General features: G+C 40.6%; 1 non-coding gene across 1 annotated transcript; it reads right to left on the bottom strand.

The window, feature by feature from the left end:
- Window positions 1–14,875: 14,875 nt before the first annotated feature.
- On the bottom strand, window positions 14,876–14,947 carry TRNAC-GCA (transfer RNA cysteine (anticodon GCA)). The gene has a single exon. It is a non-coding gene; the product is annotated as a tRNA-Cys (tRNA).
- Window positions 14,948–18,663: the final 3,716 nt, after the last annotated feature.

An 18,663-nucleotide genomic window follows, 5' to 3' on the forward strand; every position in this document is an offset into this window, starting at 1 on the left:
GTCTGAATATCTTGATAAAATTCTCATTGCTTAGAATTTTAGATATCAGCAAAAGAAAAAGACTGTCCCAAGTCCTCCTCGCTAAAGCTTGGCCACTGAAACTCATCTTGGATTTGATGCCCACTCTGTCACCTACAAGCCCTATGAGCAGAAGCAAGCTATTTGAGTCTCAGCAGACTTACTTTCAAGTTGAGGATAATGATAGATAATAAAAATAGCTACTCTGGCAGGGCTTCCCTGCTGGCTCAGATGGTAAAGCATCTGCCCACAATGTGGGAGACCTGGGTTCAAACCCTGGGTCCGGAAGATCTCTTGGAGAAGGAAATGGCAACCCACTCCAGTATTCTTGCTTGGAAAATCCCATGGACAGAGGAACCTGGTAGGCTATATAGTCCATGGGGTCGCAAAGAGTCAGAACTGACTGAGCGACTTCCCTGGCAGGAAGATTAAATGAGATGAAACATATAAAATGCTTAGCACAGTCATAGTAACAGCTATTTCTAGTATTACTTGTATCATTACTACCTCAACAACTACTGATACTGCTTTCCCTGTGGTTATGTACAAGGCATTGTGGCAGACAATATAAAGCAGTTGTTAAAGGACTTGCAGCCTGTTTTGGAAGCAGCCCAACTCTTTGAGAAATAAAGAACAATACAAGCCAGCAGGTTCTAAGTGCCAAATGAAGGTTGCAGATGGATAGACTACAGGAGCCCAGGGGAGCGAGGGACATTGACCACATCCCTGGAAGCATATGAGGATGGAACAGTTTATGTCCTACCATTTCCCCCTGGGACATTTCCTCTTATCGGACACCTCCAAAGGCAGATAACTGATTACTTGTTATGGCTCTACCAGCTGCCTTAGGTCTTCTCACTATAACGAACAGAAGTGCTCTCCATAGAATCACCAGTAATTTTCTCCAGGTTAAATTCAAAGACCAATATTTCTTTCCATATCCTTCCAAAAATTTTTTTGTGACCATCTGTTGATCATGCATCATTCTTAACATTCTGTTTTTAAAATATACAATATATCTGTACGTACCTGCTTCACTCTCTTCTTTCTACCCTTTGTTTGGGTGTCAGTTCTCTGCCTTCTCCTTTTACTCTTTTCTATTATTCTTTCCTTTTTAGCTCCTTTATGCACATGGTTACTGTTGCTCATTCTATAGGAATATTCTGTCCCTTCTAAAACAATCCCTCCCAAAAAGTCACTTAACATAGTTGTTATCTTTACTCATCATAATTACATACTATTGAAAAGGTATACCCAGGTAATGTGACACCTTTATGAAAATGCTAGTGAGTCCGTAGACTCATACCAACAATGGATTCATAAAATGAGTCGATAAGATTAACATTGGACTCAACAGAGTAAAGCTGATCGATGTCCACTCCACTAAATTGATATTTCCAATTTAATTGAATCATTTGGCAAGTCTCCTGGGCTGACTCGGGTGGTTCTCCCTCCAGCTCGACCCCCCAAAATATTACTCGGTTGTCACTTCAGTAAATATTGAGAAATGGTAAGCGTTCTGTTTTCTTCTTTTTCACAGCGGCACTCATTGACCTATTCCTGACACTTCATGAAGCAGAGATGCACCCGGGACCATAACCAGTAGAACACTAGCAGGAGGTGGGAGGTCAAAGGTGGGGGAGCCAGAGAAGGAAAATGGCGGGGAGTTTTCTAATTCATCAACGTAGGAGTCTTGCAATTTTTTAAATGTAATAAGTTGTACAGCCTTGAGGATATTATAGAAAGTAAGATGTTCAGCAAGTGAAGGCAAACATCTTTCTAGAACACCAATTATGTGTCTGGTTCTCATGGTTCAAACATAACTAAAATGCCAGGTCTTCAACCAAGGTGTCACATATAGCCCGAAAGGATTCGAATGATGTGGGGCTAATAGGGTGGCATACTTGAGCAAGGCACTTGTTGTTTTACAAAACCACATCGACAGAGCTGGTTGGTTTAGGTAACTCACTCTTCAGAAAATAAAAACAATTTAAAAACCCAGCATGCAAAAAATGAAGTATGTGTCTCTGTCTGGGGACTAACAAGGACTTGGACATTAATGAACAATAAAGCAAAACCAACCATCAATCAACTGATTACTTGTCTTTTAGCATTGAGGGTCTATTTAAAGCCAAAGCTTTGTAAGCCACTTTCCACAGTCATTTTCATATATATAGAAGAATATTCTTTTTTAATAGGAAAAAAGAATGTCCATAATTCATACAAAGCTTTGTCACTTGCAGAGAATTTCTTTACATATATGATGAAGGGGACAGGATCAGCAGTTAGAGTGTGTGGGTTTTGGTTCAAACTCTACCACTTTCAAGGTCATCAGTTTTCCTATCTGTAAAAAGGGAATGAAAATACCACTCTGGGTTATTAAGAGAATTCACTGAATTTGCCTGATACACTTATCCCTTGGGGGTCTAAATTAACACCTCAATTATCCAAATTGTATAAAAACAATAGTTATTACAATAAAGTATACTGATTTGAAAGCAAAAACCAAAACAAACAAAAAAAGGTTTCCTTACATTTGTCTGCCACTCAGAAGTGCCTGTCAAAGTACATAAAGAATATAGTTATCAATTAATTACATACATGTATGTGAGCATCTTGAACATGGGAATCAACAAATATTTGCTAACATATTTTAAATGACTCTGATGAATATCAGAATAAAAAATTTCATCAAATAACTGAAGATTTTATGTGCAGAATGTAAAAGCAGAAGGTCCCTCTTACCACTATATCTGAATTACACACCCTTTATGGTAGGGCAGATTTTGGGCTGGTGCACCTCAGAACAGGCCTACCTGTTATTTAATACCAACATCTTTTATGATTTGCTGATGTCCATAACATAGGTGTTAATTAATTTTAATTTCACCCTTAATTACAAAGACATTTTCAGAATTGTCAAAAAAAAATTGGTTGATAGCCAATTCATTCTCATCATACTATAGTACTAGAGAAAGTGAAAGTGTTAGTTGCTCAGTCATGTCTGACTCTTTGCAACCCCCTGGACTATATATAACCCATCAGGCTCCTCTGTTCTTGGAATTCTCCAGGCAAGGATGCTGTAGTGGGTTGCCATTCCCTTCTCCAGGGGATCTTCCCGAACCAGGGATGGAACCCAGGTCTCCTGCATTGCAGGCAGGTTCTTAACTGTCTGAGCCGCCCGGGAAGTCCTGTGTTACTAGTGTGTATTAGTCACTATTATTTGTTGTTTACTCACCTTATGGGCAAGATCTGTGCAACTGTTTTCTCCCCTTTCTTAAGGAATGCGTGTGTATGTACTCAGTTGCTGAGCCGTGTTTGGCTTTTTGTGACCCGTGGGCTGTAGCCCCCAGGCTCCAGTGTTCATGGATTTTTACAGGCAAGAATACTGGAGTGGGTTGCTATTTCCTGCTCTGGGGATCTTCCAGATCCAGGGATTGAACCCACATCTCCTGAACTGGAAGATGAATTCTTTACCACTGAGGCACCTGGGAAGTCCTTCTTAAGGAATATACATCATAAATTTCACAGAACATCTGTAGTAGTGATGAATGTTCCCTTCTAGGAAACGTTTTGTATTGCGTAGTTCTTGTTAGCTACATCTTACAGTGCTAAACATTTAGATGAAAACTTTGACAGATATTAAATTAAAAATTATTCAGATGTTTGGAAATATGTTTTACAGTTACTTTATTGGTATTCGTCTTTGTTATGTCTTTTGGGAATTTCTTGAATAAGAAATGAATTATTTTCTAGCTTACATACAACTATGTGGTGTGTTGACTGGTTAGCAAGTGTTCAAATGGACAATTGTTCATATTGATAATTGGAAATCACCAGAAAGATCACTATTATTGATTTTTCTTTTGCCTCAGGCTCTAGTATGGCTCAGCACAGCACTGTTCCTGATTCTGTGTAATCTACAATTTTGATATTTTGTTCATCATGGATTTTGTTTGTATTTATTTTGATTGTGTGGTATTGATGGAGGAATAGACGTATAGATCAACAGACCAGAATTAAGAACCCATAAACAGACAGACTAAATATGCTTAATTGATTTTTGACAAGGGTGCAATAGAATTTAAGGGAGGAAATGTTGCCTTTTCTATACATAGTGCTAGAGCAATTAAACATCATAAGGAAAAAAACAAACCTTGACCTAAATTTTATTTCTCACAAAACAACTCAAAATGGAATTAAATATAAAACACAGAACTATAAAACTTTAATAAGAAAACATTGGAGAAATCTTTGGATTCTGAGGCTAGACAGAGTGTTCTTAGACTTGACACTAAAAGGACAATTTAAAACTGAAAATTATTAATAAATTGGAATCCATTCATCAGAAAGTATAACTGTTACTCTTTTAAGACCCTGTGAGGAGGATAAAAAAGACATGCTACAGAATTCAGCGTGGGTGGGGGGAGTGGGGGGCAGAATATTTGCAAAATACATACCCAACAAACGGCAAGCTTCTAGAATATATGAAGAACTCTCACATCAACAGTAAAAAAAAAAAAAAAAAAATCCTATTAGGAAATGGACAAAAGTCATGAAGAAAAGTTATCTGCTATACAGAAAAAAGTTTACTTGCTATACAGATAGCAAGTAAGCAATGAAAAGATGATAAAATTGATGGGGTTTAGAGAATGCAAACTAAAACCGCTTCACCTGTCAGAATGGCTAAAATGAAAAATAGTGACAAAGACAAATGCTAGGAGAGAGGGAGAAAATGGATCACTCATACATTGCTAATGGGATGCAAAATGGTACAGTCATTCTGGAGAACAGTTTGTTATTAGTAGTTTCTTAGAGACCTAGGCATGCAACCTCCATATGACCCAGCCATTGCACCCTTGCCCATTTGTCCCTTAAAAGAAAATCTGTGTTCAAGCATGTATACTATCTATGGTGAAACAGATCACCAGCCCAGGTGGGATGCATGAGACAAGTGCTCGGGCCTGGTGCACTGGGAAGACCCAGAGGAATCGGGTGGAGAGGGAGGTGGGATGGGGGATCGGGATGGGGAATACGTGTAAATCTATGGCTGATTCATATCAATGTATGACAAAACCCACTGAAATGTTGTGAAGTAATTAGCCTCCAACTAATAAAAAAAAAAAATTATTAAAAAAAAAAAAGAAAATCTGTGTTCACACAAAAATCTGTCCATGATGTTTCATAGGTGCTTCACTGGTTTCCAAAGGGGAAACAAGTCAGAGACCCCTCAAGTGAGTGAATGCATGAACAACTGTAGTCCCCCACACCACGGCATATTACTCAGCAATAAAAAGGAACAAGCTATCAATGCATGTGACAGCCTGGACGATCGCTGAAGAACTACACTCAGTGGCAAAGAAATCCCCAAAAGTTATATACTGTTTGATTCTGTTGATACAACATTCTCTAAATGACAAAATTATGAAATTGGAGAAGACATTACCAATGCCTAGGACTAAAGGGGGGCAGGCATGGGAGAAAAGTGGACATGAATATGAAAGGGCCACATGAGACCCTCATCATGATGGAAATGCCCTATATTTTGACTGTACCGATGTCAATATCCTGGTTGTAATATATGCTATAGTTTTGCAAGATGTTATCATTGAGGCAAACTGAGTAAAGGGCAGCGGTAGGGAAATTTCTTTATATTATTTCTTACATCTGCTTATGAAACTGTATCTCAAAATTTTAAGAAAAGTTTAATTAGAAACATGCTTGAAAATAATATTGTACTGAAACATTATTTATATGGGTTGCTGAGTTTTTTGGTGTTCCCTTAATGTTTCTACCTGTGAAATGTGACTTTCTTACCTCACTGTAGTCTCAGTTATAGAAGTCAGATTAAATGAGGAAGAAAATAGAATAAATTCGGGTAGAAAGGAATAGTCAGACTTCCTAAGGAGTGCTCCACTTACCGCCAATGATGGAAGACTAAGATATTTGGGGAAATAAGACAAGAAAGATAGACTGGAAATCACAAAAACTTCAGGAAAAGTTTAGAGAAACAGAGCTCCTGAACAGATTCTTCCTTGTATTACTCAGAGGCATGCACAAAGAGAGGGATATTATGTAAATACAGATATTTAGAGGAATAAAACAAAACAAGGTTTTTGTTGCTGCTGTTCACTGCCTCCCTCCTGCTGTGAATCTTGCCAGAAGGAATCTTAGAATGCTAATGTCTCAGGATTTGACACAGCGAGTGATAATTGCACAGCGGCCAATTGATTTCTGACTCACCCTTTGCAGATCAGCCCTGCAACTTGGCATTCATTCCAAGCCTTTAGGAGTTGAGCACAGCGATGACAGAGCCCACCTTCACTGTCGGATAATAAAGTTTAGTCATGCAGCTTAAAATAAAATAAGCAAGAAGCAGATGGCAAAAGGACAGAATGTAGTATATTTAATCTGCCCATGTTTGCAAGGAAGCAATTGTCTTCTTAGCTCCAGAAAAATCGAGCAGGACAAACAATAACGCTTCTCTTTCCTAGACACCTATGACAACTGTTTACATAGGTGATCTGGAGTTTGGGCGTAATTTGCCCCTCAGCTTGCTGAATTTTTCTTGGAACCAGGAAACTGAGCCTATTCCCTTCTCCCTGCAGCCAGTAAATGCAGGGGGAGGTTTAGCAGAGCTTGCTCAGTAAACAATGCTGATCAAAATGAGAATACCCAAATGAAACCAATATTGGACTAAGTGACCCTCTCACCATCTGGGGTGCTCCACTGTAATAACAGCACTGTCAGACCAAATGGGCAAGTGCTACATGGTTCAATATAAACTGTTAGGCAGTCACCACTATGAAATGCAAGTGGTGAAGAAGCATCATGGAGTTTTTATTCCAGTCTGGCTTGTTTAGAATCCCTGCAATGCTGGAGAAAGGCGATGGGAAAAAAATGATTCCACTCCTCTGAGAGGGCACTCTGACACAGAAATCTGGAAGGCTGACTTGAGCCCTTTGCTTGGAATTTGTTCTTATTCCAGTTCGAATGATGCCTGAGTGTATTTAATAATGTGCCGATTAAGGCCCATAGCTGACTGCCAGAGTGAAAGCATCCAATAGAAATCTACGTGCAAGAAGAAGGGAGGATAAACAAAATCTTACTGTACAGCACAGAGAATATTCAGTATCCTATGATAAACCGTAATGGAAAATAATATAAAAGAATGTATATGTGTGTGTGTGTGTGTGTGTTGTGTGTTTGTGTAGCTGGACCAATTGACACAACATTGTATTATAAGTCAACTACACTTCAATTTAAAAAAAGAATGAGGTGGAGCTGGGCAGCTGGAAAAGAAGAGACTGTGAGGGAATGGGAAGAAAGGTTAAAAAGCAAATGAAAATGAGATTCAGGCTAGTTATTTTTTCCCACTGTGTTTATTCATATAACAGAAAAAACATTCATAAAATGTGCATGCTTTTAAAAACAATCCATTGAAACAGAAGGAACCTGGGGTTGATCAAGAAGAGAACTGTCAGTAGCTCCAACATCTGATATTGCTCTGTACCCACATCCTTGCAGAGTATATGTAATTTTCAAAGAGGGGGAAATGCTGTGTGACCTGCCAATATATGAAAGTCATTCCCCTGATCCACTGAAGCCGGGCTGTGAACTTAGCTTTCTGGTGGTACATGAACTGTGCTGGTTGTTTACTACTGTGTCAGGAACCAAGTGAGGAAGTCAATAAAGAAATTGGCTTCCCTATCTCATTGCAGATCTATTTTCATCCATTCCAAATCTTTTCCAAGACCAATACACTTCAATGCTTCCTTTGCTTCTCTGACTTTCTACCCTATAGACCATGTAACACACATCTCAACCCTTAACTTTCAGGTTTTCATTTTAATTTACCTCGAATGTTCATCCTCTTGGCCAACTGCATTAGCATCAATATGGCAAGCATAATAGCCAGGTTGCTGTTTTCATAGAACTTGCCATTAGGCAGGGGTGCAGATTTTAATGAAAGTTCCTTAAAAACAGGGACCCTTCCTACATTTCATGATTTCTCAAACGGGTGTCTAAACAGTTTCATCTGAAAGTATATAATCTCAGGAGTGCAACCGAACTCATCCAGTATAGTACCTCCTTAAGTAAGTTTTTCCTTATAAAGATAGGGATGTTGGGTATATCATTTTGATTACTTTCTGAGGGCAAAATATGAGACTTTTAAAAATGGAGTAAACTATAGTACGTCATGGGCAATAAGAAATGAAATCGCCCAGGCTATAGCAAAAGCAGAGATTGAATGGAGAGTAGCATGAAGCATATACACTACCACACGTACAATCGGTAGCCAATGGGAATTTGCTTTATGACTCAGGGAACTCAGACCAGGGCTCTGTAACAACCTAGAGGGGTGGGAGGTGGGAGGGAGGTTCAAGGTGGGGGGACACATGTCTACCTATGGCTAATTCATGTTGATGTATGGCAGAGATCAAACCAATATTGTAAAGCAATTATCCTTCAATTAAAAAAAAAAGAGAGTAGAGATTGGAACCTGCTACTAACTGTAGTTCTAACCATGGGGCCAGAGAAATGGAGGAAGCTGGTCTGCAGTGGGAGAAAATGAAGCAGGCACCCAAAGGGACACATCCCATGTGCCCCACGGGACATGAACAGCCTGCACTGAGCAGTTTTCCAGGTCAGTGGACTGTCAGCGCTAAACTCCAGAAAGTTCCAGGCAAACTGGGATGAGTTGGCCACTTTATGAAGAATTCCTGGAACCCAGCTTTGTTTTTGTACTTGATTCTAGGAGAGATTCTTCTCTTGCCTTGCATTTTTCTGATTAGGGTTTCTGTTGTGCTAAAGTCTCTTCAGTCGTGTCTGACTCTGCAACCGTATGGACTGTAGCCCGCCAGGCCTCCTCTGTCCATGGGATTCTTTAGGCAAGAATACTGGAGTGGGCTGCCATGCCCTCCTCCAGGGTTCTTCCTGACTCGGAGATCGAACCCATCTCCTGCAGCTCCTGCATTGAGTCCAACAACTCTGAAACAAAGTAGACAACATCCTCATTTTAGAGAAGAGAGAGTGGACTTGGAATCTCAGAGACATGTTTCAAGATCATCTCAGATGTGTATTCAGCATCTTGCAGAATTGGATCCGCAATTCATGGGCAATCCACCAGGTCCAACCTGCACGTTTAGAGACTCCTACCACACCTCCACTTTGCTAAGTCTGGGGGTTGCCTACACTTTGTAAACCCCGAGTTAAACTCCACCATTGTGGCCCATTTTCCTATCGATAGTCTTTATTTTGACATCACTGCGTGACAAATGGTAAAGTAAGAATAACCAAAACTCAGAGATTAACTCCCTTTGGAGCTTTACATACACTATCTAATTTAATCCTGAAGGTGACTGTGTGAGGTGGATTTTACCATCTCATTTTACAGATAGAGGATCTGAAACCCAGAGACTCTAAGTGACTTGTTCAATGTCAAGTAGCTATTATCCAGTGGAACCGTGGTTCACATCAAGAGCTTCTGACCCAAACTTCTGAGTATACAGATTGCACTATTTTGCACTAAAAATATACAGTTTTGCTTTTTTTCCACTTAGGGAGAACAAAGGGGAGTCTGTGCAAACTTTGAGGTTGTAGAAAGGCCAGGAAGAATGTCAGGTGACTCTGGATGTCCAGCCTTAAGGCAGTCCTACGCAATACAATTCTAGAGCTGGTAGAACAGGAGCAGCCCCATGATATATGGTATTTTCTATTCACAATTCATTTATACTCACTTTGGAATTTTCCCCTTCATGTATTTGAAAGGCTCCTTGTTTCAAAAAGGAGAGAAAGACATGATCTTTTGTTTAATGTCTATTATTTTTTATGTCATAAATCATAGATGCTTATTATAAAATCATAATAATTGAAATATGAAATTATTGAAAATACAGATGAATAAAACAAATTATAAAGAGCTTTCCTTCATATGCCCCCTCCAACAAATCACACTTGTAAAAATTTTGTCATTAAAAAAAAAATTGTCCTGGTTAAAATCACACATAACCCTACACAGGCACAAGCACACACACACACACACACACACACTTTTTAACAAAAATAAAATCATATAAAAATGGCTTTCTAACCGGTTTATTTCCCTCTTAAAAATAAATTGTGAATATCTGTACATGTCAATGAATAATAATTCTTATTGTTTTTTTCTCATATCATAGAGCATTAATCTCTACCCAGATAAATGCCAGTAGTCATGCTTTTTAATTGTTATTTTCTTTTCCCCCTCCCCCATCACCAAAATTCAGGCCCATCCATGAGTAATGCAGTGTCTGATGAGCTGAAGTATTTAGTAAGCTAATGTTCACTGTCCACAGCAGGAGGCCCGCACAGCTTGGCTGATGAGAAATGAACTGCCTGAAGCGATCTTTTAATGGCAACTAATTTCCCATATTTGATTCTCAGCTTAGCCAACTAATATCTAGTTCAAGCGTGACAAAGCATTCACAGTTCCTTTTGAAAGTTCTCTATCTGAGAAGCCAAACAGTGTGTTTGGGGCCATCGTGACCTTCTGAGATCTTGTCCTGGCTTTTCCAGACCATACTTTGATCAGTCGGGGTCAGTGATCTTACAAAAAAAGTTTAAGGGTGAGTGTCTTCATATTGAGAGCTTTCTGTTTTCAATTCTACTTTTAAGTTCGTGATGAAAATTACTGGGCAACAAAGTTTGCGAATACCCACTAAGACTTTTCAGAGCAACCATACATCTAACCTTTAAGAATGTTTTCATTTTTCTCTGTTTCTTCCGAGTGATTTTGCATCAATCGGTCTTTTTTACTCTTAATGCATTCGAGATATCTAATGTGTGTTAAGCTCCTCTATCCTTGCCTTAAACAAATCCTATTATTCTGTGAGTCTATCCCATTACACAGTGATTACTGAATAGAGCTCAACTTAATTGGATATGATCATGTCCCGGTATATAGAATTATCATCCAGGAAGTTAGTATTTTTAGTTGTCACCGATATCCTTATTTCTGCTATATTTTACATTCAAATTTTTTTCCAAATCTATGGAAGGTTTCATTAACATTAAAAAAAAATAGTTCTAAACATTTTCAATAACTATAGTATGACTAGGTTCCAGGAAGAATATATGCAAGGATCACTTGCTGCAAGTTTAATAGGCAGAGAGCGAGGTACAGGCTAGCACAGTGAAGCACACTGATGGGCTTGAAATGTAGGTGCATAATGTATGTGCATGTGCACACATGTACACACAATGCTATATGTACACGTGCACACATGTACACACACAACATTGCATGTGCACGTGCACACATGTACATGCACACAATGCAGTATGTGCATGTGCACACATGTACACACACAATGCTATATGTACACATGCACACATGTACATACAACATTGTATGTGCACGTGCACACAAGTACACACAATGCTATATGTACACGTGCACACATGTACACACACACAATGCCATATGTGCATGTGTACACATGTGCACACACACACAATGCTAAAGTTGTTTGCAACGTCAAAAGTCGGTGCCATCTCCTGCTCCCCCACCTCTTACCCATGACCTCTATTTCACATACCTGTTCTGGAAACCAGAGTCATGAATATTTTTACTTTGGATCAGATTACCATTTTTCAGTTCTAAGTCAGCCTCACCAGTTTATGTGAGTGAGTAAGTAAGAATGGCAATCTTTCTTCGGGAAGAATGGCAATCTCAACTGGTGCTATAAATCATTCACAAAAGCCCAGGCTGACACAGGCAGCACAGTGAGACTCATAGAAGGAAGGGATCAGGAGGCTGTCAGGGAACGTGATGGGCCATGGGGCCTCAGCCTACAGTGACCACAGCATAAACGTGCTCCTGTCAATCCCGACTATATTCATTCTGGGAAATTAGCCTTTCCAATAATGTAGACTCATGTGGTTTATTCCATTCCAGCCCTTTAAGAAGTGAGATCATTGTTTGACTGTTTGCCTTGTAGAAAGGTTGGTTCAGACATTCCTTTGTCCCAGTATCCCCTTATATTGCCCAGGAAGCAGTTTTCCAAGTTGCAGACTCATTGATATTAATCCATTGGTGGAGGGGTTGTGTAGCATGGAAACTTCTGTTCTCCTATGAAGTCCAAGAAATTCTATCATCTTTCTAGAACGTTCTTACCTTGAAGTGGTACAAAACCACATCACACAGTGGTTAGGGCAGTTGGCCCTGGAGTCTGGCCCATCTGGTTTGAATCTCAGTTCTGCCACATGTTCTTTTTATAACCTTGGACAAGTTATGCAGACTTTCTAAGTGTCAATTCTTCAATAAGTCAGATGGGGACAATAACAACAACCATGGCATAAGGTTTCACAAGGAATAAATTACATAAAGCATACAAAATTCTTAGATGAGTGCCTAAGGCAATAAATGATTAGCTGTTGTTGTTACTATATTACAATTATTACTGATAATAATATATTTGTCTATGTTTTCAATTTAGGAACGATTTGTTAAGGGCTTTAGGTACTTGGTTAAGACACAGACTCTGATTCCTTAATGTGTGCTCCGTTGCATTGGACTCTTTGCAACCCCATGGACTGTAGCCCACCAAGCTCCTCTGTCCTGGATTTTCCAGGCAAGAATACTAGAGTAGGTTGCCATTCCCTTCTCCAAGGGATCTTCCTGATCCAGGGATCGAATACGGATCTCCTGCATTGCAGGTGGATTCTTTACCATCTGAGCTGCCAAGGATGCCCCATTCCTTAATAGTTCATGTCAATTAGATGAGCAAACAACTATACTCTGAGTTACATGTAGTAAGTGACTACTATATTGGACAGTGAAGACTATAGGACATTTCTTTCAGCCCAGAAAGTTCTCCTGGAATGCTTGACTCTCTAGGGTGCAGGGAAGAAAAGGTCAGCTTCGGGATGGTTGAAATTAATGTGCAGATCCTTCCCACTGTCCTGTGGGAATCATACTTCCTAGGCTTAAGTACCCTGGAAACGAACTCACTCTTCAATTATAGATGACTAATCTGGTTTTGACCCAGCTGTTGGGCCTTGGATTAGCCTGAGGGACTTTAATAGATCTGGAGGAAGTCAGGGAAACTGGCTCCAAGGGTGGTTCTGTCCAGGATGACTTCAGTTGAGTTGAGTCACCTGTTACCTGGTTGTGAGAGAGGCGGGGTCCCAGTGGTCAGCACCCCCATTGGAGGAGGGTCACATGTTGAACTGACCAACACCAACAGATGAAAAACCCCACTAGGGTTCACCTTGACCTTCAGTGGGCTTTAACACAATGTACTTAATGCCAGCACTAGTAACACAAGATGCAATAAATTATCAGATTCAGTTTACACACGAACAAAGCTGCTCTCAATTTTGATTCTGTGTTTGTAAGTGATCTGTCTAAATCTGGGTATCTGGAATTGACATAGCTACACTTCCAATCCAGATTTTCTAATTACAAATCCCAGACTTTCCTCCTTGAACTAGGATATGTTTTAGCTTTAATAATAAATATAGAATAACTAGTATCTTTGCCAGTGTGGTCAGAAAGTTTTCTTCTTGGGTTAATGACTTAACTTTCACTAGCATGAATGTCCCCATCACATGTGATTCCAATAAGAGTGTCACAAATATGATTATAATTATTATTTTACTTTTACAGACTAAGGTGCCATGGGTGCCAAGCAAAAGTGCATTTGCCCTATTATTTCTCAAAAGCTCACCTGGCATATGCCAATCAGGTAATTGCTTGTGCAAATGCATCATTAGGTGCACAATTACCTCATTTGAAACACAAATTCAGGGCTGAGTGGAAGCAACCCCTGCATGTGCAGTTTCCTGAGTGTACTCATCATTACACCCAATATGGAAAAATTAGCCCTTAAATCCTTTTCCCACCCATGGCTTTCTGTTTCCTTCACTGATGTTATCCATTAAAATCAAACAAACATGATGTGTTTCCTGGACATAACAATTAGTCACTTTCCTCCTACGTTTTTTTGAGTAAACATGTACATAAAACTGAGTTGAGTATGCAGACTTCACCTCATTCTATCCAGGCAGGATAGTTCTCCGTTTACCCCAGGCTCTGGCTGACATTCTATTTCATAACTGTTTGCATGGAAATGATGAAGGCTTTATTTTATTTTATTTTTTTTTTTCTTTCCAAATACATTTGGCAAAATCTTCCAAGCTGTCTCTTTATGGCAGAATATTGTCCCTGGCCCATTTATATGCTAATTGCTGAAGTGTTACCTTTTACTGACAAGTATTTACATGTTAATTAACTTTGGGAGGAGGGTTAGAAATACTAGTTTGCCCTGTTTAAAGTGATAAAGGGGATGCTCTTTCCTTTCAAGAAGAGAACAAAGACAGTATCATAAAAGGAAATTATTTAATTACCTCCTCCTAAGAATTAGAAATACGTTTTCCCACCTCTCTCTGTGCAGGAATTCTCCAGATTATGACCTGAGGCACAAATGGGAGCAGGGCATGAACATTCTTCCCTTTAATCTGAGATCCAGGTGAACACATCAGGTGTGGGGAATCTAGGTCAGCAATCCTGACGGAAGAAGAAAAAGAAGAAGGAAGGAAGCTTGGGAACAGTCTGTTTTAATTGAGTATACCTGAGAATAAATGGATTCCATGAAAAATCCGTACGAGCGAATTACAGGTAGTCTTTTGACCTCTTACTTTCTTATGCTGGTATGTGCTCTGTCCATCACCGAAGTGAGTGAGTGAGTGAAGTCGCTCAGTCATGTCTGACTCTTTGGGATCCCATGGACCGTAGCCTACCAGACTCCTCCATCCATGGGATTTTCCAGGCAAGAGTACTGGAGTGGGTTGCCGTTTCCTTCTCCAGGGGATCTTCCCAACCCAGGGATCGAACCCGGGTCTCCTGCATTGCAGGCAGACACTTTACCATCTGAGCCACCAGGGAAGCCACCGAAGGAGGAAGCGAAGGAGGGTTGTGACTGAAAGAGGATGAGACAGTGAAAATTCTGGGAACGTGCTAGGAAGAAATGACCAAGCTAGGAGTCAATAATATTATAAGAACCAAATGAAAAATACTTTGAATTCAATCCAGAAGAAATCTTTTTACTGCAAAGTGTGGCAGATCAAATGGGAGCGTGCAGTTGAGGCATATTCAAAATTTTAAGAGTATATTTGAACAAAAACCAATTCACGTCATGCAGCACTAGCCAGAATTGTTTAGCGGGGTGCCACCCCAAAGTGAGGTGCCAACTACAGATTGGCACTTGCTGTCTATCACTGTAAGGATTAAGTCATGAGCTGTTGCATCTGCCAATCTTCAACACCCGAACAGGTATTCAGGGTGAGATCAGGATGTCAGGTGAGTGTATGCTCCTCGGTTCTGTCTCGTCACAACACAGATTGGGAGTCACAGACATTAAGGCCCCCTCGACGGGTCACAGCTCTCGGGTCTTAGACAGACCGTGTTACAGCTCTCAGGTCTCGAACAGACCGTGTTATAGCTCTTAGAGAAATCAGTGTTATAGATCAGTGTTGCAGCTCTATTTTATTTAGAAGATAGCAGGAAAATCCATCTTCAAAGCGTGAGGGCATATCAACCCAAAGACATGAAGAGAAGAGGGCCCCAGCATGCGGGGGGGAGAGAGAGAGAGAGAGAGAGGGAGAGAGAGAGAGAGAGAGAGAGAGAGAGAGAGAGAGAGAGCCCTTTGGCTCCTCTTTTTATATGTTGTTTTCTTCCTCCTGGGCCTGCCCCAAGCAAATTGGGCTTAGTCAGGAGTGTTGTTCTACCTGAAGTCCTCACTCTGGTCCTCGGACCTTCCTTTGTTCTATTTTCACGGGCTTTTCCCTTCCTTGTCTTTTAGCCACTGCCATTTTGGACTCCTTTTCCCTATTCTAACTACCTAACAAGGATAAGGCACTCTGTGTTCTTGGAAAAACCAAAACTGTTAGGTTGTGTTTTGGTGGGCTCTGAAGACCTGTGGCCATTTGTGTCTCAGTGTAGAGAAGAATTCCGTGAGAGCAAAGTGATAAGAAGTGACTTATTAGGATAAGATTCATGAGGCTTACAAGTGGGCAGGCTAGAGGATGCTGTACCCTGAGAACTTACTAGGCTATAGTTTTATAATCAAAGGAAAAGTGGGGAGGGGGAGAAGAACGTCTTCGTCTTTCTTGAGTAGACATCATGCTTCCATCATCAGCGCCTCCTCCAGGTTGGGCAGGGGAGTTTTATTGTCCTTACATGGTCAAGATAGGTCCACAAATTAATGCTTTTTAAGTGTGCAGAGAGTACATCCCAACTTACTGAGTTCTTTGGGCAGGATATGGGGCTCATGCCACCACTGTCTTATTATTTAGGGGCATGCCTTGTGCTTTGGTTGCCTAGCTTTGTTGCTAAGCAAGCTTGCTTGGTTTTGTGGTTAAGCAAACCTGCTTTCTTCAGTAATCATTAACTTACAAGAGTCTCCCCCCTCCTTTTTTTCCTACTCACAATCTCCTAGTGGAATTAACTATTTCATCACCTCATTTTTTCCTTTACTCAGTTCAGTTCAGTTCAGTCCCTCAGTCGTGTCTGACTCTGCGACCCCATGGACTGCAGCATGCCAGGCTTCCCTGTCCATCACTGACTCCCAACTTTACTCTGTCTACATCAAACTAGCAGAACAGGACTTCGGATGGATACTTTCAGGAGAAGATTTTATGAGCTCAATTCTTGCATCTCCTCACACCTAGAAAAGCACTAAAAACATTAGTGATAACATCTGGGGAACTCATTATGACCCTGTGGGACTCCCGGGTATGGAAGATTTTCTGTGTCCCCATTTTCTGATTGTGGGGAATATGCTTCAGCCTCCATGATCTTCCTGAGTCCCCCCAAGGGTAGGTTCAAACAGTTGCTAATCAGGGAAAGGAGGGAATCCAGAGACAAGAGAGGAGCAGTCAAGGAAAAATAGTGCAACCTTAGGACAGGATCCCAGTTCCACCTCAAGGGATATACATAACAATATCTTTGAGCTCTTCTGCAAAATTAAATCCTTCAACAAATGGAAGATGTTAACTATTTGATGAAATATTCTTCATTTCAGAGAGAAGGTCACAGTTTAATAACAGCAAGAATGGCAGAAGCTCATCAGGAGATGACTTGAGTTCAGATTAAAGGAATGCAGGCCCTGTGTACACTCTGACCCTTATCAACAACCTTGCCCTTGAACCACTGTTATAAAACTCTTCATCAAATACTCCCAGAAAGGAATGCATAGTTTTGGGGGCATGAGCTGGGTCTCCCCCATTGCCTGGCAAAGCAATAAAGTTGTTCTTTTCAATTTCATCCAAAATTCTGTCTTCAAGATTCAGTTCAACATCAGTGCACAGAGGCTGAGTTTTTGGCATCAGCTGCTCCTCGTGACTATCAGCCAGTCTTTGCAAAAATGTGTGCTTGACCGCACATACCCCTCTTCACTAAAGTCATATATAGCATTGACCATCCCCCTCTTCCACTTTGGGACAGTTTTCAGAGCTATCTGAAATTCTGTCTCTTGGGCTGTAGTCCTCATTTTGCCCCAAATAAAAGTCAACTCACAAGTCTCAAGTTAAACATTTTTAAAAATTTTACTATTGACTTAAGAGAAAGACTTACAGAGAAGAGGAGAAAGAAAAGCAAGAAAATCATCTGACTTATGAGAGCTGAAGTGGATGCTTTCTTTGGGAAAGCCTAGTTGGCTGCTTGTGATTGGGTTCCATTTCTTAACCTTGAGGTATTTCAGGCTTAGGTATCGGTTTGCTTACACCTAGGGTTTCCAGGTGGCTCAGTGGTAAAGAATATGCCTGCCAAGGCAGGAGACATGGCTCCAATCCCTGGGTCAAGAAGATCCCCTGGAGAAGGAAATGACAACCCACTCCCATATTCTTGCCTGGGAAATCCCATGGACAGATGATCCTGGAGGACTGTGGGGTTGCAAGAGTCAGACACGACTTCACAACTAAACAAAAACAACAACAACACTGGCCTACTTGCTTAATTAATTTAACATGATCAGGAAGTAGAAGAAGCACACAAGTTTATACCTGTCACCATGTGAGAGACCCTTCAGGAGTGGGAGATAATTTAGTAATGGTCAGTACTTGTCTCTCTCAGTTCAGTTCAGTTCAGTCACTCAGTCATGTCTGACTCTTTGGGACCCCATGGAATGCAGCACACCAGGCCTCCCTGTCCATCACCAACTCCTGGAGTTTATCCAAACTCATGTCTATCAAGTCGGTGATGCCATCCAACCATCTCATCCTCTGTCATCCCCTTCTCCTCCTGCCCTCAATCTTTCCCAGCATCAGGGTCTTTTCCAATGAGTTAGCTCTTCCCATCAGGTGGCCAAAGTATTGGAGTTTCAGCTTCAACATCAGTCCTTTCAATGAACACCCAGGACTGATCTGTTTTAGGATGGACTGGTTGGATCTCCTTGCAGTCCAAGGGACTCTCAAGAGTCTACTCCAACACTGCAGTTCAAAAGCATCAATTCTTCAGTGCACAGCTTTCTTTAGAGTCCAACTCTCACATCCATACATGACCACTGGAAAAAGCATAGCTTTGACTAGACAGACCTTTGTTGGCAAAGTAATGTCTCTGCTTTTTAATATGCTATCTAGGTTGGTCATAACTTTCCTTCCAAG

Source organism: Dama dama, chromosome 21, assembly GCF_033118175.1.
Source record: "Dama dama isolate Ldn47 chromosome 21, ASM3311817v1, whole genome shotgun sequence".
NCBI classification, from domain to species: Eukaryota; Metazoa; Chordata; class Mammalia; order Artiodactyla; family Cervidae; genus Dama; species Dama dama.